The sequence below is a fragment of the Orcinus orca genome, chromosome 12 (genome assembly GCF_937001465.1).
Source record: "Orcinus orca chromosome 12, mOrcOrc1.1, whole genome shotgun sequence".
Classification (NCBI taxonomy): Eukaryota; Metazoa; Chordata; class Mammalia; order Artiodactyla; family Delphinidae; genus Orcinus; species Orcinus orca.
The window spans coordinates 80,821,284-80,844,823 of NC_064570.1; the positions used below are offsets into that span (position 1 = coordinate 80,821,284).

The following is a 23,540-nucleotide window of genomic DNA, read 5'->3' on the forward strand; positions in this document are numbered from 1 at the left end:
AAAAAACAAGTAAATCACGCATTCCTCCTGAAAAGTTAACTTTCTAAAAGATTTCACTGTCATTTAAGGAAAGATTGCTTGTGATGCAGTAACTTCTGTTCTTAGCCATGAGTTCCTTGGAAAAGTAAAACAGCCTAACCTTGAATTACAGTCGGCCCTCGGTATCCGCGGGTTCCCCATGCGCGGATTCCAAACCGCTGTTGGTTGAATCTGCAGATGTGGAACCCGCCGACACAGAGGGCAGACTACTTCACCATTCTTATAAGAGACTTGAGCACCCGTAGATTTTGGTACTTGAGGGGGTCCTGGAACCAATCCCGGGGGACCATTTGGGAGCTTCAAAACAAAATTTCAGGAACTGGTAAATGCTTATTTAAATACTTAAAACCTAAATAATTATCCCCAAAGTATTAACGAATTGCCAGATGGCACATGGCATTATACATTCACGCAGTGCTTCATTCACCAAACATTTCCTGGGAACCTCCCATCGTGCCAAACTCTGGCTGCATGGTTTTGAAATTTTTTAATGAAGTGGCATGAAACATGGTGTTTAATCCAGAGATAGACAGGTAAGCAACTACAGTACTTGCGATAAAGTGTAAGCTCTGTGGTAGAGGCTTATGCAGGGTCCCCGGGTGGTCGGAGGGGAGCGGACCTTGCTCCCCAGGCTGGGGGTGCCGGGGCAGCCCTTCGGGGTGGCTGTGACCCGGAGGCTGCAGAGGGCGCGGACCCTCGCCAGCTAGAGGGTCTGTCGGCAAAGTGCAGAACCCACAGAATAAAGAAAAGCCTGTCTGGGTTAGACCTTCAAAATGCCTCCATCCCTTCGGTCAGGATGGAATTAAACAGACCTTGGACGTGGCTTCCTAACCTCCCAGACCAGATCCACGAAGGCGCTGGTTGGAAGGCTTCCCAGCCCTTTCTTTCACGCCTCGCTTCACCTGCTTCGTGTTCCTCCTCTCCCCGAGGAGAAGCCTTGTCCCCCGGAGCCTTGTGGCCCACGACTCCCGCCTCCACTCAGCCAGCCCCTCAGGGAGCTCTGCTCTTTCCTCTTTCTCAGCTCTCAGATCTGCTTGCTACGTGTCCTCACCGCTGCCCCCCTGAGTTAGGCTCCCAAGCGCTCCTGCACCTGGCTGCAGGCATCCTTTCCCTCGTCTTCTTTCCCCGCAGCCTTGCAGCTGAAGTCCCCTCCCAAGGGCAGGCGTGGTCGTGCCACTTGCCTCCCTGGTTTGGAGATGATGCCCAAACGTCTTCGCCGGGCGTTTGGGGACCCGTGGCATCCTCCTTCTGCCCCAGCCCCTGGCCTCACCTCCCTTCACCCTTATCCACATTTGGCCCCCACTCTGCTGAATTCTTGAAGGTCCCCGTTGTGTGGCTGTTCTTGAGGTACACTTGCAGCCCCCCATCTCCTTCCCTGCCCACCCCGTCCAAACCCCCATTGGCCCCATCGCCACTTGGCTAAATTTGTTCCATCTTTAAGACTCAGCCCAGGTGTCAGCCAACTGGGAAGTGTCTTTTGACCGACCGCGGCACCTGTCACACTTACCGACAATGGTTTACGTGTCCTGAAGACCAGGCTGTGTCTTTCTCAAGGGCAGGGATGACCCCGTTCATTTCTCACCACTCAGAATTTAGAACATTGCTGATTTATGGTAGGCACTCACACGTGTTTGTTGAATGAATGAACAGTGTCCAGTAAGAGTTTGATATCCGATGCCACTTTGGTTTACGATGTAGTGTTCTATCACCGAGGGTTGTTTTGTAATGTATAGTATTGATGACTTTCACACAAGCATTTTGTGCACCATAGATCAATCTAGCAAATGAAGTCCAAGAACCATTTGGATAAATCTTTCTTCGGAAAGAACTTTAGGTATCAAGTAACTCCACTCATGTATATGCCTCTAATTACAGATTTGCTTCCTTCCAAATATTAGATTTTTAAAGTTTCAGCATTATGTTAGCAATTTCCCATACACCATCTTTATGCATATAACTTGCATCCAATCATATTTACTTTTTGCTCATTTGACTGAATTTATGGATAGGTAAAGTAACTAACTTTCAGTAATTAAACTGACAGGTGGTCTTCTGTCTGCAAGTCCATTGTTCTGTTATATGCGGGAGTGAGTGGAAACAAAGTTGCAAGGCTCAGAGAGTGAGCCGCTGGATTCTACACCCAGAAAGGAAACGTGCAGCCATTTAAGGGGTGAGTGAGTCTTTTGAGACCATTTTGGAAAATCCTAGAATATTGAAAATCCCACGTTTACAGAATCCACGAGTGTGCAAAGGCCAAAGCTGCACACCTCAGGAGAATTCCGTGCAGAGCAGGAAGAGGACACCAGTCCTCAGAGAATGATAATTTAGTCCCAAGAATGTTTTCGGGTCCTTTCCCGTGACACTTTATGGTATCTTGAAATGATGCTGGGTTTCCCAAGGCTTGCACTGCTGCCCACCAGCCCCGCCCCAGAGAGCACTGAGGGACAGATACTGTAAACACCCTACACTCTCAGCTGTGGACAGTGAGAAAGCTGGGAGAAGGCTGTTTACTCTCTCTGCCTTGGAAATCAACTAGAGAGAAGCGGGCTGGGAGTATTTTTATATGTGTCTTGTAATTGATCCTACCCACTATTTATTTATGAGGTCACCCCTAAAAAGAAAGAAGTAAGTTGACTGAATCATGCTAACAAATATAAAATAATTTGTAAGATTTATCTTTGACATCATCTGGGGGCAAGAAAAACCAAGATTACCATAAACGCGAGAAGTGAAGTTTCTGCTAAAGTTACTTAGGTGGCTGAGGCTACATTATGTCAGTTGCTGTAGCCTGGTCTGAGAAAGCAACAAAACATTAAATGCCTGCACATTGAACCAGAACAGCATTTCTACACTGAGCTTAGCTTTTTTTTTTTTTTTTTTGGCGGTACACGGACCTCTCACTACTGTGGCCTCTCTCGTCGCGGAGCACAGGCTCCGGACGCGCGGGCTCAGCGGCCATGGCTCACAGGCCCAGCTGCTCCGCGGCACGTGGGATCTTCCCGGACCGGGGCACGAACCCGCGTCCCCTGCATCGGCAGGCGGACTTCCAACCACTGCGCCACCAGGGAAGCCCTACACTGAGTTTAGCTTTTATTGAAGCAGAAGTTCTGGAGTCCTGGGACTTGCTATTTTGTCAAGGATCAGATGCAGTTCGGAGCCCCAGTTTGGCTTAAAGAGTGATAATGATGAACAGTATGAATAGGGCCTGCTATTTAAGGCCAGAATATAGTTACACATTCTGAGCAAAGACTGGATTGTGGGAGAGGCAGGTGGGATGCAGAAAGAGAATTGTAAGAGAAATCTACAGAACTGACTCCTAGGTTCAGCCTTCACCAGAAAACCCATATCTCTTATATTCCTTGTTGTCTGTAAATAGTTTAAATCAAAGATTTATTGAACAGCTAGTCTAGAATTTGACTTAACCCAACTTTGTGTCCTTCTTTTATCAATATTAGATGAGTTTTCTTTATAAGGAGCACATTTAAATAAGAAGGTATATTCTAATAGAGCAAGCCCCTAAAAGGGTAAAATAATTAACTTAATGCCTGCTTTGCTATTACACAAATCTAGACACAGTTACTTGTATATATTGTCTTGGTGTGTCAACAGTGCCAGTTGTTTAAGCTAAAAGATACTCTACTGCTTTAAAGGTATTAGAGAAATTTTTAATTCCACCTTCTTGCTGAGTGTGGACTCTAAGACAATAGGAAGAATTGTTTCATGTAAGTGTAACCAAAAATATGTATGAATATGATTGCTTTAGCATAAGACAATAGGAACAATTGTTTCATGTAAGTGTTACCAAAAATATGTATGAATACGATTGCTTTAGCATGTGATTTCAAGGAAGTGTCTGCACGAGCTGGCCTTGCAGCAGTGGACGGCACAGCTGAAGTGCTGGCAGCACAGCTCCAGCCTGGGCGAGTCATCAACCTTTTCAGGCCTTGCCTCCAGGCCCTGGGAAGCCCTCTGACACAATGTTCTCCAGTCTTCTCAAAGAAATAGTTATTGTGAAGGTTTGAAATTGTGCTTTCTGCCAGGAGGTGCAGATCACATGAGTAAATGCAAAAACAGCTCAAAGTAGGAAGAGAATGACCTATGTGCTTTTCCATAGCTTTTTAGTTATTCTGCGTAAATATTCAGGATGTCGCTTGATTTTTGACTTTCAGTCATGAATGTAGCTGTTCCAAAGCTTATTGAAATACGTGCTGATACTCATTCCATCATCCAAGAAGTGTTTATTGAGCACCTACTCTGTGCCAGCTCCAGACACTGAGGATAAATCAGAGAACAGAAACAAAATCTTATCACATGGACCCACAAATAAATATGTATAATGTATCAGACTATAAATATCTTGTTTATTCTGTATGTCTATAATATCTAATCTTATTCAATGGTATCATTCATTGCCTTTTTCGGTCTTTCAAAACTAAATGAATTTAAATATCCTGGAACATTTATTTCACTGTCTATGAAAAACATCTAGATACAAATCTACATAATATTGTTCACTTTTGCATTATTCTTCCAAGTATATTCTCATTGTTCCTGGTCTGTTTTGTGACATGAATAAGTAGTATTAATTAACATGCTTGAGAGGTCATGTTATATATGTATATATATTTACTGAGAAGATATTGCCAAGCAGTTATATAACTAAAAGGCTAAAGGTATCTGTGTTTATATACATGTTTGTATGTGTATTTATTAAGTATCTTATATATATTCAAACTATCATTGTATATAGTACAAGTAAATTTTATTAATTTGAACTTTACTCTTTGCAAGTTTCCAGTTCTCCAGGTACTGATAAGGATGATTTATCTTTATATTACATTTGTATGTTTATTGTTTGATAAGCAAATGTTATAAATACCTTTTTAAAAACTATTTTTAAATGTAAACATCCATTTATATTTGAAAAAAATATAAGCTTTAACTGATCATTTTTTGAAAGCTTGTGTCATAAAAACTCAACAGAAAAAGAAGTCTAATATGTATAATATTTGTTTATGGATCCATGGTCTCCTTGTCCCTTTTTGTTTAAATTAGTAAGTCTTTATAATATAAATGTTTATGCCTAGTGGTGATCTGTTTCTATAAAACTCAGGCTTAGATTTCTCTGGATTTAAATAGAGTTCTCCTCACCTCTTCATTTTAAAAGTGCAGAGAGTGAGTTATCAGTCCACGACAGTGGCTTTTGGGTGTTATTTTCGTTAGCTCTGTCATTGAAAAGCTATGTGAATAATATCCAAACATCAGTGATATTTCTGTATATCAGCAACAAACTAAAATGAAATTTAAAATAGCAACAAAAACTATCAAATACTCCTAAGATATATCTGACAGAAGTTTTATAAGCCCTCTACACTGCAAATTAAATATTGTTGAGCAAAATTAAAGACTTGAATAAGATGGAGGGATATACCGTGGCCACGGAGAACAGGATTCAGGATTGTTAAGTGGCTAATTCTCCCCAGGTGGGTGAAGTAGATGCAATGTAGTCCCCAACAGAATCCGAGCAGGAGAGAGAGAGAGAGAGAGAGAGAGAGAGAGAGAGAGAGAGAGAGAGAGAGAGTGTGTGTGTGTGTGTGTGTGTGTGGAAACTGATAAGCTAATTTAAAAATGTATAATTTCAATGACAAAGGCAATCTTGAATAAGAGATGGATAAATTACCCTACCAAATCAAGACCTATTGTAAAGTCATAGTATGGTAAGGTATTTGTGTAGCAACAAACAGATAGACAATAGACATACAAGTAGAATAAAGACAACTTCGTGATAAAGGTGACACCGAGTGCATTGGAGAAGGGATGCTCTTTTCAATAAGCAGTCCTGGGTTAATTTAATACTCTTATTGAAAACAATGACTTTTTGGTCTCCAACTGACACCATGCATAAAAGCCAATTCCAGATGGACTGTAGATCTAAATATGAAAGATAAAACAATAAAGCTTCTCAGAAAAAACATAGAACATCTTTATGACCTTGGAGTGGGCAAAATTTCCTTTAAAAGGTTCCAAGACAACACTAACCAGAAGGGGAAAACATGACAATTTGGAAAATAATAATATCAAGAAGCTCTGTCCATCCAAAGACATCATTAATAAAATGAAAAGACAATGTATAGAGTAGAAGATATTTGCAGCAAATATAGCAAACAACTTGTACCCAGAGTACATTAAAAATTTCCTACAAATTAATGATTGACAACCCAGTAGAAAAATGAGCTGATTTGAACAAAAAGAGGATATGCAAATGATCCATTAACATAAAGAGTTGCTTAGCCCCATCAGTTATCAAGTAAACGCAAATTGAAATCTCAGCTCGATGTCAAGGCACACCTACTAGGTTGAGTAAAATTAAAAAGAAAAAAAAAAATCTAACATTGGCAAGGATGTGGAAAAACTGCAAATAGCTGCATTAGTTTGGACACCCACTTTAGAAAGCTGTTTGGGGCATCCACTTGAACTTCATGCGTCCACGCTCTATGTCCCAGCTCTTGTCTGTCCCACAGAAACGTGTAAAAACATCCCTCAAAAGATATGAGTAAGAATGTTCATTACAGCACAATTCGTAACAGCCCCAACTTGGGAACTACCCAAAATGCCCATTAACAGTAGGATTTATAAATTGTGGTGCATACTTACAACAGAATACCACTCGGCAGTGAGAATGAATGATCTACGACTTCACCTGAAATTATCAGTAAATCTCACAAGCATACAGTTGAATGAAATAAGCAGGACGCAGAAGAGGGCATGCTATATGTTTCTATTTATGCCAATTTCAAGCACAGGCACCTCTACATCTATGGTGATAACACTCAGGATGTGGTTACCTTGGGGCATGGGGACCAATGCCTGGAAATGGTCGTGGCCTGTCCATTCTTGTCTAAGGACTGGTGTCACAGGTGTGATAGCATGAAAAGTCTCCAAGCTGGGTTTCCCTGGTGGCGCAGTGGTTGAGAATCTGCCTGCCAATGCAGGGGACACGGGTTCGAGCCCTGGTCTGGGAAGATCCCACATGCCGCGGAGCAACTAGGCCCATGAGCCACAACTACTGAGCCTGCGCGTCTGGAACCTGTGCTCCGCAGCAAGAGAGGCCGCGATAGTGAGAGGCCCGCGCACCGCGATGAAGAGTGGCCCCCGCTCGCCGCAACTAGAGAAAGCCCTCGCGCAGAAACGAAGACCCAAGACAGCAAAAATAAATTAATTAATTAATAAACTCCTACCCCCAACATCTTCTTAAAAAAAAAAAAAAAGTCTCCAAGCCAAAATTTATTTTTTAACTTTTCTGATTGTGTGTTATGCTTCAGTGAAAAGTTTTAAAGAGTTAAACATTTAAAAGTCAAAGCTGTATCACCTGATCTTCAATCAGGCAGGTAGAGCTCTTGGTCAAGCAGTCATAGGAGAAATTCTTTCTCGCAGAGCATCTTTCAAAACACAGCGACAGCACACATCTTGAGGAACATTCTCTGAAACTGGCACCAACTTCCACCATCCAGAAGTTCACATGGCAAGTTGACTTTCAAGCAAACATCCTCTTTTCTTAGAGATTCTGTTCTATTTTCACAGACCGCCACTCCTCTCAAAAGCTCACTGGACTAATTCAATCCCCACTTTCCAACGTCCTGAAAGATCAGGGTGAAACAGCTGATGATGAAAGGCGTCCATCTATGGCCACGTTGCCACATGGCTTCAGCTACTATGCGTGTTTCAGGGAAGCAGTCAAGCCATCAAAATATTAATGGGCTCACCCAGGGTCCCACAGGCACCAGTCGCCACGTAAGAATGGAAGGAGGGGCTGCTAGCTGGACCCTGATGCCTCAAAGTAGTTCCCAGGACTGGGCTAGAGAAATGTAAACCCTCTACCACTCATGGTCAAGAATACAAACAGACTGTAAATTTGGCGTTTTTATTTTCATCTTTAGAATGGTTATTGTAATTGAATTGTTGTCTTTTCTTTGACTGAAGGAACGTTTTGTGGTTGTCTTTGAAATTTTATTTTTTAAGGAAAAAAAAAAGTTTCAAGTTCAAATACCAGCTTGAGGGAGCTTTTATATTCAGCCCAAACTAGAAAATCTCGACTCCTTCCTATATCAAGTCACGTGTGCTCACTAGCTCGGTGTAATGCTTCTCATCTGGGAACAGCACAGCCTCACCAGGGGGTTTGGAAACGTGTGCCCGCATTTCTTGTTGTCACAATAACTGGGAAATGCCACTCTTATGGGGCTTGGGAGAGTCTCTCTCTCTCTCTCTCTCTCTCTCTCTCTCTCACACACACACACACACACACACACACACACACACAATAATTTTGGTCAAAATAACAGTAGTTTGCCTGAAGATAAACTGACATAGTGTTAAAGAGAACTGACTTTCAGGAACATCTGAACTCTACACAGCTTAGGGCCTTCAGTTTAACACACCTCTGTAGTGTTCTCCCTGGGAGCCTGCAGGGCTAAAACAGATAAATATGTGATCTGGATGATCCTAAAAATAATCACAATTAAAGAAGAAAATTTGCCTCCAGACCAACTAGAAAAATACCCTGTGATCTTGGAGTGACAGCCAAACATTCTGTAATGTTGAGTTCATCACCTGCTTCGGCACCAAAACGTCAATTATGACGTTGAAGTGCTACCTTTTTGGCCCAGAGGGAAAAATACACCCTATTTTAACCTCCAAGCGTCATAGGCTAAAAGTCATTTCTGCAGTTTGGTGATGCCCATCATTGGAGGGTCAGACAATATCCAGGACTTCGGGTGCGGTTCAGTCACTGGAAAGCTGTGAACTCCTAGATGTCCCGAAAAGCTTTCAACACCTAGGCTAAAACATTCCTAAAGCAATGTCTTTACCACCACCTTTGCCTTTTTCTTACTGTTGCTGGCCTGGTCGTGGAGGAACCCAGCTTTCCTCCTGGGAGCTCGGATCAGACGCTGCTGGTTACCCGCAGTCACGGCAGTGATGCTGGGCCCCCCCAGCCCTCCCGCCCCCTCCTGTTCCACGATGCCCCCCCCCGCCACCCCCCGTGTCTGCAGAACACGCCAGCGCAGCGATGCCACTGGGCAGCGGGGCAGACACAGAGGTAACCCCGCTTCAGGAGGCCGCTCGTCTGGGGGCACCGTTCCAGCTGCACTTACTGCTAAACGTGTGCTTCCATGAACCTCTTCACATTCCACAGGATCCACTGCAGCTACCAGGTGGGATCTGGTTAGATGTGATTGACGTTTTCTTCACAAGTATTCACGACGTCAGTGCTGGACAACAGCAAGCATGGCCTCCATTCTGGTATCATCCTCATCTTGAGCGCCACCAGCCCTCCCTGAGGAGTCTCTGTTCCAGAAGCCACGTCTGGGGCCAAAAGCAAATACCCAGTGTCCTTGCTGTGTACCAGGGACTATTCAGGGTCCAGGCAGGGTGGTGTCAGAGATCACTCCTAACCATTCAGCCACGAGCACAAGACCCTCTGAATCGAGTATTATTGTCCCAGTTTTTCCAGGGGAGGAAGCTGAAATGGAAAGAGTTAAGAAAATGCGGTGGTCACTGGGTTGTCTACAGATGGTCCAGATCTCCCTTCCCTTCTGTGCACAGAAAAGTAGCACTTCTCTACGTCCTCAAAGGTGGGGTGTGGCTCTGGGACCAGCTTCGGTCTGTGAAACGTGGACGGAAGTGCCAGGGAAGCATCGAGAGCCTTCAGACAATTCACCACATCCCTCTCCCCTGTGCTGGTGAGATGCTCGTCAAAGTGCAGCCTTTGTCATCCCAGATCCTTGAGCGACTATTGGAAAGCATCGCTCTGCTGACCAGTATGGACACTCAGACAAAGGGAATTTTTGTTCCGGTAAACTCCTGAGATTTGGGTTGAGGATGGAGAGAGTGTTTGCAACCATAACACAATCTGGCCTAAATTTAATAATTTGCTTAAATAACTCACCCCAGCTCCTATAGCTTGTTGATGCCAGATTTATGTCTCGAATGCAGGTCTCTCTGACCCAGCAGTTCATGATTTTTTCATTCATGAGCTCTCCTTTGGTATTGTAGGTCTGTAGGAACCTGAGCTTAGTTCTGTCGCTTGCCTTTTAGTTTTATTATAGAAATGAAAGTGATTTTAAAGTGCAGTCTGTTGTCTGTGGTTAGTCCAAGATTACGAGCATGTGGAAGAAAATTCTCTCATTCTCTGGCCCATGTGTTTGGTCTGGAGCTTTAACGCCATGATCTGCCAGCCTCTTGAGAAATGTTTCTGCCTTTCTTAATTCTGAGATTCAAGTTCTGGCAACAAACTGTCAGCAACAATGTTAGCTAAAGAATGCACACCTGTCCTGAGTGTTACTCACGTTTCTCACTTGAACTTGTAGTTTCTATGGCGCGAGCTGGTACATGACTTCAACCATCTTTACGTTAATTGTCGCTCGAGCAGTATGACTCTGTAAAGTAACACCATCACCCATGCATGTATTGCTTTCTCTCTATATGCAATCCCCAAATTTATCCAGGTTCTCATGTTTAAATTCAGAGTTTGGGGACTTCCAAATCCACCAGCGGAGTACGCTACACAGCTGAGTAGCACGGGTCACCATGACAACCAACAAGCGAGAACAGCCTGAGGTTCTGAACCTCCCTCTCGAGCTCCTTCCTCTGAAGCCCAAGTGAACAGAAGACCCCAGGGACCCAGGCATTACTTGAGTTCCTGAATGACTACAGGCAACAGGTGTTCATGTAGGGTGGAAAGGACAAAGAAGCAGCATCACCCCCTAAATTAGCAGGGTTGCCTTTTTAGAGGCTTGGGGTTTTCTCTTATTTGCAAAAATTGATTCTGTTTGGTTACTTTAACCCTGTAAAGTTATTTAATCACAAAATGCCTAAACCTTCATTCGCTAGCTCTTTTAAACTATTTTATTTGTTTATAATCCTGCCTCATTCCATAAATGGTTAGAGAAATTATTGTGTATATGTTTAACCTTGGCAAATATCTAACTTGCAGAATGATCTATACAATGAATAGAATGTATAGTTTGTTCATTTCTTATTTTGAAATAATTGTAGATATTTAAGAAGTTGCAAAAATAGTATGGGGTGATCCTATAACCTTTCACTCAGTTTCCCCTAATAGTTACATCTTAAAAATTATAGTGCTCTATCAAAACTAGAAAACTGACATTGGTACAATGCACGTGTGTAGTGCTCTACCGTTTTATTACACGTACATAGATTCATGTAACCACCAAGGCTGTTAATGCACAGACTATCCCATCACCACAAGCATCTCTCTCTTTGTGATCACACCCACCTCCCCTCCCTCTGCCATCCCTATGACTCCTGGCAACCACTAACCTGTTCATCCTCATAATTTTGTCATTTCAAAGACATTCTATGAAGTATTATTTTTTAACAGAAAACCTTTTAAAGTTATTTCTCCTGTTACTTAAACCATTAGAAATCTGACAGATCTCAAATACACCAAGATTATTATTCATATTCAACAATGATGATTAGTATGCAAATTTGTCTGGGAATACCATTTTTGATCATTTTTCTATAACCTACATACATATTAAATGTTTTGTATATTTTAGAGGTTGAAGGCTTCCTTGATGACTCAAACAGCATCAGCATTTTCTGTTGGTAACAGCAACTAGCAAATAAAGTTTAGGTAAAACTTACATGCTGTATTGGCTCTTCTAATAGGCCTGGGTCTGATCTAAGACCTCCTTACTTATTGTGAGCCTTTGGGTTGCTTGGTTATGGGAGTGGGGATTTTTTAACTTTCATTAAAAAAAACTTGATCTTCCATTTAGAACAACATGGGCGTTCACTGTATTAAGTGTGTATTATGTGGGGGAATTTTACAGAAGATAAATTCCTATAAAACATATTCATTGCTATATAGGTTAGAAACAATCTTTTTATTCCCACCATATGTGATAATCCCCCAAGTTCAGTGAATAAACTGTGATTAGGTCACAGTCTCTTATTAGGAACATATATGCAGCCAACTGGCCGAGGGACTATCATCCTGCCCGAGGAGGAGAAAGAAACACCACTGAGGTAAAATCAAAATGTCCATACATGCTGAGAAACAGCTCATGAGAGTATGTGGCATTACCTATACCGGTGACACTCAAAATCAGTGAAACAATGGTATCTATTAAAAAGAACGGGGCTTCCCTGGTGGCGCACTGGTTGAGAGTCCGCCTGCCGATGCAGGGGACACGGGTTCGTGCCCTGGTCCGGGAAGATCCCACGTGCCGCGGAGCGGCTGGGCCTGTGAGCCATGGCCGCTGAGCCTGAGCGTCCGGAGCCTGTGTTCCGCAACGGGAGAGGCCACAACAGTGAGAAGCCCGCGTACCGCAAAAAAATAAAAAAATATTTAAAAAAATAAAAAGAACGTGTATGAATTTTATTCTTTGAGAAATGGGCTAGGATAGGGGTAGAAAGACGGGGAAGAATGAAGACTTGGCCTATTGAAAGTGGAGATTATTTGACCGTTTATCGGAAATCAAAACTAAAAATTTTGTTTTACAACATTTTCAAATATTTGGCTACGTTTTCAGGTGGGTACACATTAAAGAATATTAAATGGCTAAAGAAGAGTGTTGTATTCTACCCATAATTTGTCGCACATCTTAAAAAGTATTGCTTTAAGAATCACCAATTTAGAGGGAAAATTTGAGTGGCCACAGGACTGTTTTCAGTCCTGTCCAACTGCATTTTTACGTTCACTAAGATAAAGGCATTGTTGGAGTCGCGAATAATTTTTTTAAAGGAAGCAAGAGCGTTACAGTAGGTGGATCAAAGTCCAGGTGAAATCTGAGTAAGGCAAAAAGATGCACCAGGTTGGATACAATGGATTGAATGGATAGAAGTTCAGCCTCTGGAATCAGACACCTAACTGAGCAAGGGCTACACAGGGCATATGACTTGTCACCAGCACATGCGGGAAAAATTAGGCTTTTCCTAACCATTGCCTCTGTGGCCCAAAGAGCAACATGACAGTCCAAAAAAAGAAACCCACAATGCAATTACATGCAATTTACATGGTATATGGTCTAATGTTCAGACTAGGACAGCACATTATTGTTGTACTCTTACATTGGCCAGATTTTTCCAAGATGGTGTTCCTTTCTGTAGAGGTGTAAGTAAACTAGGACGTGTCTGTAACAACACAGCCATTTCTTGGTAAAGGAGACGCAAGACTAGGATGTGTTTCTGACTTCCAACGATAAAGGACTAGAACACAGAGCAGGGTTTACACTTGAGCTTTACTTGCACGAAATTGACATAACTTTTACCAGCGCCAAAGATATACAGAAGCAGAGTTCAACATAGCATAGGAAAGAACTTTTAGCCACATTAGAGCATCCAAAGATGGAGCAGGCTCACTGGAGGCAATGAGTCCCTTAACACTGGAGATATTCAAGCAGAAGTGTCAGTAGCCACTGTGGCTCTGTGTCATAGCAGTGACCCAAGCAACAGAAATGTTCTCCTCACTTTAATCCCCAAATTTTATTAAACGTGTATCAGCAATTCCCGGCGCACCACTTACCAGCTTCTTGGTATCACTTAACTTCTCTGGGCCTCAGTTTCCTCCTATTTAAAGGACTGAGGGTTGACAGTAACTTATAAAGCTGTTAGAGACATTAAATGAGGCTGAAGAACAATAGTAGCAGCCTGATTCCAAACCTTCCCATCACATTCCCAAAGTAACCGTAAGATCAACAAGTACAATTAAACTAGACAGGACCCATGATTTAAGCACTGTTAGGAGATAGAGAACACTGCAACCTTCAAGTCACTTATGAAGGAAAAAAAGAAACAAATTCTAACAAAGCTTCCAATACCTGCAGCCCTTCCAGTGAGCCTGTGGGTACCGGCAGTCAGGATCAGGGAGCCAGTAGGAGGAAGTAAAACACAAAAATGGTGAACACAGGTTGGGATTTGGCAGTTCACAGCCCTGGCTACAGGGAAGGGGCTTAAAAGTGTGTAGGGCCTGAAGTGGATTGGATTAAAGAGATTAAGTGGAGAGGATTAAAGAGAGGAAGAAGAGGTTGTATTCCTTAGGCATGAAGTGGAGGAAGGAAAGAATGAGTGAAAAAAAAGAAGAAAATTAAAGATCTTGTTGAATAAGATTGGTTGATTGCATCAACGTTATTATGATTATATTATGATTATGATTATAGATTGTGCTTATAAATTTGCAAGATCTACCATTTGGAGAAACTGCAGAAAGAGTACATGGGATCTCTCTGTATTATTTCTTATGACTTCATGTGAATCTCCAATTATCTCAAAATAAAAGGTTTTATTTTAAAAAACTTATTCTGGAAAACAATACCATTTACAATCGCACCAAAAAGAATAAAATACCTAGGAATAAATTTAAACAAGGAAGTAAAAGATCTGTACACTGAAAACCATATGACATTGAGGAAAGATAGAGAAGACACAAATAAATGTAAAGATATTTTATGCTTATGGACTGGGGGAATTAACATTGTTAAAACGGCCATATTACCCAAGACAATCTACAAATTCAGTGCAATCCCTATCAAAATACCAATGGCAGTTTTCATAGAACGAGAACAAATAATTCTAAGATTTGTATGGAAACAAAAAAGATCCCAAACAGTCCAACCTATCTTAAGAAAGAAGAACAAAGCTGGAGGTATCGTGCTCCCTGATTTCAAACTATACTACAAAGCTGCAGTAATGAAAACAGTATGGTGCTTGCACAAAAAAAAGACACATATATCAATGGATCAGAAGAGAGAGCCCAGAAATGAATCCACACTTATATGGGCAATTAATCTATGACAAAGAATGCAAGACTACACAATGGGGAAAAAGACAGCCTCTTCAATAAATGGTGTTGGGAAAACTGGACAGCTAAGGTAAAAGAATCATCCTGGACTACTTTCTTACACCATATAAAAAAGTAAACTCAAAATGGATTAACAACTTAAATTAATCCATAAAATGCCTAGAAGAAAACACAGGCAGTACATCATTTGACATGGGTCTTAGCATAATTTTTTTGGATATGTCTCCTCAGGGAAGGGGAAAGAAAGCAAAAACAACTGGGACTACCTCAAACTAAAAAGCTTTTTCAAAGGAAAAGAAACTATCACCCAAACGAAAAGGCCACCTACTGAATGGGAGAAGATATTTGCAAATGATATACCTGATAAAAGGTTAATACAAAAAATATACAAAGAACACATACAACTCAATAGAAGAACAACAAAGAACCCAATTAAAAAATGGGCAGAGGACCTGAATAGACATTTTTCCAAAGAAGACATACAGATAGTCAACAGGTACATGAAATCTGCTCAACATCACTAATTATCAGGGAAATGAAAATCCAAACCAGAATGAGATATCACCTCACAACTATTCGAATGGCTATTATCCAAAAAAGAACAGATAACAAGTGTTGATGAGGAAGTGGAGAAAAGGGAACCCTCATGCACTGTTGGTGAGACAGTAAATTGGTACAGCTACTATGGAAAACAGTATGGAGGATCCTCAAAAAATTAAAAAGAGAACTACCATACAATCCAGCAATTCCACTCCTGAGTATTTATCTGAAGAAAACAAAAATACTAATTCAAAAAGGTATATGTACCCTTATGTTTATTGTAGCATTACTTCACAATAGCCAAGATATGGAAACAACCAAAGTGCCCATAGATAGATGAATGAATAAAGAAGATGTAATGGAATTTTCTCAGCCATAAAAAAAATGAAACCTTGCCATTCATGACAACATGGATGAACCTTGAGGCCATTATGCTAGGTGGAATAAGTCAAACATATAAAGACAAATACTATATGATATCACTCATATTTGGAATCTAAAAAACAAAAGAAACAAAAAAAACAGAAACAGAGTCATAGATACAGAGGACAAACAGGTGTTTGCCAGTGGGGAGGTGGGCGAGAGAAGAAGAGAAGTAGGTGAGGGAGATTAAGAGGAACAAACTTCCAGTAACAATAAATGAGTCACTGGGATGAAACAGACAGTGTGGGAATATAGTCAATAATGATGTAATATCTTTGTATGGTGACAGATGGTAAATAAACTTTTCGTGGTGATCATTTTGTAATGCATAGAAATATCAGATCACTGTGCTGTGCACCAGGAACTAACATAATGCTGTAGGTCAATTATACTTCAAACACAAACAAATAAACCAAAACAAACTCATAGAAAAAGAGATCAGATGTGTGGTTACCACGGGTGGGCAGAGGGGGAATTGGATGAAGGTATCAAAAGGTACAAACTTCCAGTTACAAGACAAATAAGCACTAGGGACGTAATGTACAACATGATTAATATAATGAACACTGCTCTATGTTATATATGAAAGTTGTTAAGACAGTAAATCCTAAGAGTTCTCATCACAAGGAAAATATTTTTTCTTTCTGTCTATGTGAGATGATGGATGTTCACTAAACTTATTGTGGGAATCATTTCATGATTATGTAAGTCAAATCATTATGTTGTACATCTTAAATTTATACAGTGCTACATGTCAATTATATCTCAATAAAACTGGAAGGAGAAAATTTTAAATAATAAAGTAAAAAAGAAACTAATGAGTAGAGAACACAGAAACAGTAGGTCATATTAAAGTCCTTGTTCCTTGGAAAAATAAACAAAAATAAACAAACCACTAGAAAATTCAGTGAAATCACAAAGTATACAAAATAAGAAATTACAAGTTGGAGACAGCCTCTTCAATAAGTGGTGCTGGGAAAACTGGACAGGTACATGTAAAAGAATGAAATTAGAACACTTCCTAACATCACATGCAAAAATAAACTCAAAATGGATTAAAGACCTAAGGTAAGGCCAGACACTATAAAACTCTTGGAGGAAAACATAGGCAGAACACTCTATAAGTCACAGAAAGATCCTTTTTGACCCACCTCCTAGAGTAATGGAAATAAAAACAAAAATAAACAAACAGGACCTAATGACACTTACAAGCTTTTGCACAGCAAAGGAAACCATAAACAAAATGAAAAAACCCTCAGAATGGGAGAAAGTACTTGCAAATGATGCGACCAACAAGGGTTTAATTTCCAAAATATACAAACAGCTCATACAGCTCAATATCAAAAATAAAAAAAAAAGCCCAATCAAAAAATGGGCAGAAGATCCAAAGAGACATTTCTCCATAGAAGACATACAGATGGCCAACAAGCAAATGAAATGATGTTCAACATCCCTAATTACTAGAGAAATGCAAATCAAAACTATAATGAGGTATCACCTCACACTGGTCAGAATGGCCATCATCAAAAAAATCTACAAACAGTAGATGCTGGAGAGGGTGTGGAGAAAAGGGAACCCTCCTACACTGTTGGTGGGAATGTAAATTGGAGCAGCCACTATGGAGAACAGTATGGAGGTTCCTTAAAAAACTAAAAATAGAGTTACCATATGATCCAGCAATCCCACTCCTGGGCACATGCAGAGACAGAACTATAATTCAAAAAGATACTTGCACCCCGATGTTCATTGCAGCACTATTTACAATAGCCAGAACATGGAAGCAACCTAAATGTTCATCAACAGATGAACAGATAAAGAAGATGTGGTACATTTGTAAAATGCAATACTACTCAGCCATAAAAAAATGAAAAAATGCCATTTGCAGCAACATGGATGGACCTAGAGACTATCATATGAAGTGAAGTAAGACAGGGAAAGACAAATATCATACGCTATCACTTGTATGTGAAATCTAAAAATATGATACAAATGAATTTATTTACAAAACAGAAACAGACCCACAGACATAGGAAAAAAAGCTTATGGTTACCAAAGGGGAAAGGGGGAGAGCGTTTTGGGATTAAAATATACTCACTACTATATATAAAACAGATAATCAACAAGGAACTACTATATAGCACAGGAACTATACTCAATAGCTTGTAATAACCTATAGTGAAAAAGAATCCAAAAAAGGACATATATATATATATATATATATACAATATATATATATGAATCACTTTGAATTTATACCCGAAACTATCACAACATTGTAAATAAACTATATTTCAATAAAAAAATTTTAAATAAGATAAACTTTCATTAGAATAAAAAGAAATCTATCTCTATTTGCAGATGACATGATAGTATGCATGGAAAATCCTGTAGAATGAGTGATAAAATGAACTTAAACAATAAAGGAATTAGTAAGGTAGTAGGATATAAGATTAATATGTAAAAATCAGTAGCATTCATATGCACAAATAATAACGAGCTAGAAGATATAATTAATGAACAAAACCATTCACAAGGTAACAAAAAAGATAAAATTTTAGGATCAACCTTCATAAGAAATGCTCAGACCTTATATGAAGAAAATTGTAAAACACTTCTGTAAGACACAAAAAAGAAAAAATGGAAAGACATTTCTTATTCTTTATTAGCATGTCTCAGCATCGTCAAGATGTCGGTTCTCCCTAAGTTAATTTAAGAATATAATCTGATTCCAATAACAATTCCAACAGGGTTTTTTATAAACCTAGATACACTGGTCTTAAATTTCATATGCAAAATAAAGACAACAGGGTCAGAGAGATGCAGGGGAAGAGGGAGCAGAGGAGAGCTGAGATGGAAGGGAAGGGCTGAGAGATTCAAAGCATGACAATGGCTGAGCTGCCATTGCTGTCTTGAGGATGGAGAAGGGGGGTTACTGGCAAAGGAACAGAGAGAGATCTTAGCAGCTGAGAACCACCACCAGCCTACGGCCAGCGAGGAGGTGAGGAACTCAGTCCTGCAACCACCTGCAACCAAAGTCCTATAAACAGAATGGATGGTCTTGGAAGCCAGTTCACACACAGAGCCTCCGAATAAAGAATGCAGACTTGGTGTCATCTTGATGTCAACCTTGAGAAACCAGGGCAGAGAACAAGCGAAGCCAACCACAGGTCTGACCTACAGAAACATGCAAGTATTATACGCAGACCAGCGTGAAGAAAATGACCAAGTCTGCTGAGGAACATGAAATGAACAAATGTGGTTACTTCGGGACAAAAAATTTTATTACGTTACACTAAAGTTCATCTATTATAAAGCATAGGTGAGAAGAGTCAAGATTTCGAAAGAAGTATATTGTGGGAAACTTGTCTTACCCAGATATTGAAATTTTTTTAAAGCTACAATAATTAAAATGCAATAGTACTATCTCAAAAATAGACAAATATAATAATGAAATAGAAAAGAAAGCCTGCATTCAAAACTGTGTGTATGATAAAGATCATTATAAAGCAATAGAGAAAGAATAAATTACCTAATAAATAGTGCTAGAAAAATTGGTTAACAGAAAAAAAAAAGGTAGCTCATATTGTATAGTAAAATAAATTGTAGCTGGACTAGAGAGTTGAATAATTCTTAAAAGCCGAATAGGTGAATATTTGTATGATCTGAAGGTGAGAGGAAACCTTCCAAGAATTAAGCAATTTTTAAAAACCCACAAGATGAAGGACCAATATAAGTAAAGATAATTAAGACCTTACATATAAAAATATGCCAAAAATATGAAAAATAATAATTGGATGAAACATCCACAAGACTTATGACAGTGAGAGTATAAATAGTCATAATATGTGAAATATTTTAATAGAAAAACAGGAAAATATATCAAAGGATAGTTCACAAAAGAGGACATAAAAATGACTGGTAAAATGCTTAAAAGCTTCAACAGCAATAATAATCACGAAAGTTTCTAGAATGAAAGTTCTCTATCATTGAGGGCAATCTCTTCTGACTGAAAGGTTAAGCCTTCGTGAGATGGTCCGTTGGCTTATTATAGCCACAGGAAATTGAGTAAAGTGATGTGATATGTCTCTTGAGATACATTTTTTAAAGCTTTGGACTATGTCAGTGGAGTATAAAATTCTATTGATCAACAATTATATGTGATTGGCCTAGAGATTACAAAACTTTTTCCACAATTAATGGAAAGAATGGCTGCCTTTTAGGAAATCCTATTGGGAATATAATTTTTAATGTTAGTTTATGCCAGAAACAAAAGAAACTATACTATGATGATGAACATAAGATTTATAGGGTCCAGAATTTTAAGAGCTAATGGACGCTCATGGACCACTGACGTCAGCAGTTATGATCTTTTGAATCACAGATGTGAAGCAGGTGAAATTGACCTTAGTTTAGCTTATTGTAATGTAAATTAATGTGAATTACCGTGATGAAATCAAGGTTGGTTAGTCTCTGGCCTTCTCTGGGGCTCTTCAGGATAGACCCAAACCCAAGCAGTGGACTACAGTTGTCTTGAGTTTATTTTAGGGCCATAGATATACAATTGAGGGTTCTCTTAATCCTAAGAGTGTTGAGCTAAAAGCTTGTTTTCAATTGCAAATTCCAGGTCTATGAAGCAGAACACGGTGGTGGCCTGGTTTTCCTTTCCCTGGGTAGGGTGAGGGATTGGTGAGAGATGAAGAGTAGGAGGAATGAGGGAATATTAGGAATAAGGCAATAAAATAAACTTGTTCAAGGAGGTGTTACACTGCAATCATTTCCTTCTCTACTCAACTCCTATAGACATTAAATAGGTGAAGTATTTTTCACAGTCAGGAATAAAATGGCTATTACACCCCCTTGTTTGCAAAAGCAGCTCCCACAATCCAAGATTAGTATGACTTATTAATGATGATATAGTGAAAGCCACCTTTGTGTTGAAGAAATGTTTAGTTTTATTAAAAACTAACAGAGGGTTGCAGGTCAATTATACTTCAGAAACAAATAAAAACAAACAAACTCTAAGGAAACGACAGTAAATTTGTGGTCACCTGAGGCGGGGTATGGGGAGATGGAAAATTGGATGAAGGGGGTGAAAAGGTGCTAACTTCCAGTTATAAGATAAATAAGTGCTAGGGATGTCATTTACAACATGATACATATAATGAACACTGCTGTGTGTTACATATGGAAGTGGTTAGGAGACTAACTCCTAAGACTTCTCCTCACAGGGAAAAATTCTTCTTTTTATTTAATGTTGTATCTGTGTGGGATGATGGGTGCTCACTAAATTTAGCGTGTTCATCATTTCATGATGTGTGTAAGTCAGATCATTATGCTGTACACCTTAAACTCATACAGTGCTGTGTGTCAATTATATCTCAATAAAACTAGAAGGAAAAAATAAATAATCTCCCTCAGTTTAAAAAAAAAAAAAGAAGAGTGGTCCAACCTCTAGGGAGGAGAATTTGAGAATGTCTAATCAAGTACATGTAGCCAAACCTCAACACGGAATTCCCTCCATGAATTTTTCCTGAACACATATCCCCAACAATATGAAAACACGTACTGCCCACACAAAGTTATTCAGAGAATGTTGTTCGTCACTGTCTAAGTATAGGAAGCCAATTGAATAAACCATGGTACCTACACACAACAGAGTGCCATGAGGGGAGGAGAGAGAGGAGGAAAGGGGAATCTAATAATTTATAAACACAACATTCCACTGTGTACCCTCAGTCTTGGGGTAGAGGGGGAGAGAGAATGTCAAACAAATTCCAAATTCTTCTTAGTAGGTTGTTTATAGTAACGGCATGTGCAAAGCAATTCTGGAAGCATTGAACAAATGAGTAAGTGTGTTGATGTTGAAGCTAGAGTTTTCACTACAGAAAGAAGGACATACAAATATGGGATGCTGAGATGCAGAAGAGAACCCTTTGGCAGCGGGTTAGAACTGGAGGTATTGGTGTGAACTCAAGACTTCATATATACCTATGTACACGTATATTTACATGCACTAACCTGCATATGTATGTGATGATACTGGTACGCAGGTATATGTATAGATAGATGATAGATAGATAGATTTTGATTTAGATTTAGATTTCTTAGGTCTCTTTAACGAAAAGAGCGTAACAAACCTAGCACCCAGACCTCCCTGGAGAAATCTCTGACTCCAAGCCTGGCTCCTAAGTAGACGGGCTGCCTGGGACACCCACACTTGTGCTCCTCTGTTCTCCAAATCCTATGATTTCTTCCATCTACCATTGATAGGATTTTCGGTCCATCTTCCTGGACTGCCATGAAGTTTATAATAATCCTCAGGACCTTAAAGAACTTGCGCCAATCCCAGATTGTCACTGATTTTTATTCTGTGTTCCTGCAAGTTTCTTAAAAGGTCGTATCAAACTTGGATGTTAATTGGCATCATGGTAAACTTCCCTTATTTGCCCCTGATCCCACATTTCTATGCCCACACTTTTTGTCTGACATTATGGGTCTAAAAGTCTCGCCAGAGCACAAGGGTCGGAAAGATCGGCCACAGCAAGTTAAAACGCATTAGCTTGTAGAAGGCATTCAGTAGAGTATGGATTTTTTTTTAAAGGGGAAAAAAGAAACACCTCATTGACTGAGAGGGTTTGCAGTGCTCAAAACTTGTTGACCGAGGATGTACCCACAGGCCCACCGGCTGACAACACAGCTGTGAGAGCCTGGGGGAAGGTACGTCAGAGACTCATCGCATCATCATAAAGTAGTGCTTTATCATGTCTCAGGTACCCGCCCAGCCCATTTACCACTGGTAGATCGGATTGGTGATGCAGCTCTGTCCGCCGCTGAGACTCCGTGTCCTAGGATGCGGGGCAGCCCAACTGAGGGAGACCCAGGGAGGCACAGGTCGCCCTCTTACCCAAACTGCGGTCCCCAAGACAGGCCTTCCACCTACCGGAGGTGATCTGTGCTCCGATCCGGATGCCCTGACTTGGGGGAGCAGGTAAGAGCCGTCACCACCCAGACAGGCCACGTCTCATTCCTTGGAGAAGAGTTGGTCATTCTTCCAGGGCTTCAGGAAAGGCCAGAGGGTCTAACTGACCGGCCCCAGAAGGACCTGTGTCTTAACGGCAAACTCAGGGGCTGTGGCTTTGTTAAGTGTGAGCTCACTATTCCTGGGCGGGCCGCTCTTGCTTCTGCTCCAGTTTTCCTTTTCTGCATGTGTTCTTACGGCTGCTTTCGCTGATTAATTCTGGCACACAAGGGAGCTCAAATGGCTGTGTTTTTAAGTGTGAGGCTCATCCAATGCTAATCTCAGTTCCAGGCACCCCATTGTCCTCAGTTTTGAGGTTTGCTTAATTTGCTTTTCTCTGGATGAAAAGAAAAGGGAGGAAACATAGATTTTCTTCTTTGCAAAGGAAACATAGATTTTCTTCTTTTCCCCTTTTATCCCTGAACTGCCTCATACAGTCCTTTCAAGTGGCTTATGCAAAGGATTAAAAGTGCAGGGTGAAAACGACAAATAGAAGCTGGTTCTTTGTCAGCCTGTGAAGTTCCACGAACAAACTGAAAGTTCAGCTGCGGTCTATGAAAATGTTAGCAGATGCCAAAATGCTGGCAGCCAGGATCTGTGTCTTTGTGCAGGAACTGAATAGCTACCAACAACTAAAAAATTTTTAAAACCTTGGCAGTGATGGAATAGTCCTACGAAAAAGACAGTAAGAAA

The 23,540-nt window shown here is 40.3% G+C and overlaps 2 long non-coding RNA genes across 2 annotated transcripts in view; one reads left to right on the top strand and one right to left on the bottom strand.

The window, feature by feature from the left end:
* The window catches only part of LOC125960668 (uncharacterized), a 53,672-nt gene extending 30,584 nt beyond the window's left edge, over nt 1-23,088 (bottom strand). The window contains exon 1 of the long non-coding RNA XR_007470569.1: nt 22,770-23,088. This is a non-coding gene — a long non-coding RNA (uncharacterized LOC125960668). The remainder of the gene's footprint in view (nt 1-22,769) is intronic.
* Nucleotides 824-5,059, top strand: LOC125960670 (uncharacterized). Its single transcript, XR_007470573.1, has 2 exons — nt 824-2,209; nt 3,872-5,059. It is a non-coding gene; the product is annotated as an uncharacterized LOC125960670 (long non-coding RNA).
* Nucleotides 23,089-23,540: the final 452 nt, after the last annotated feature.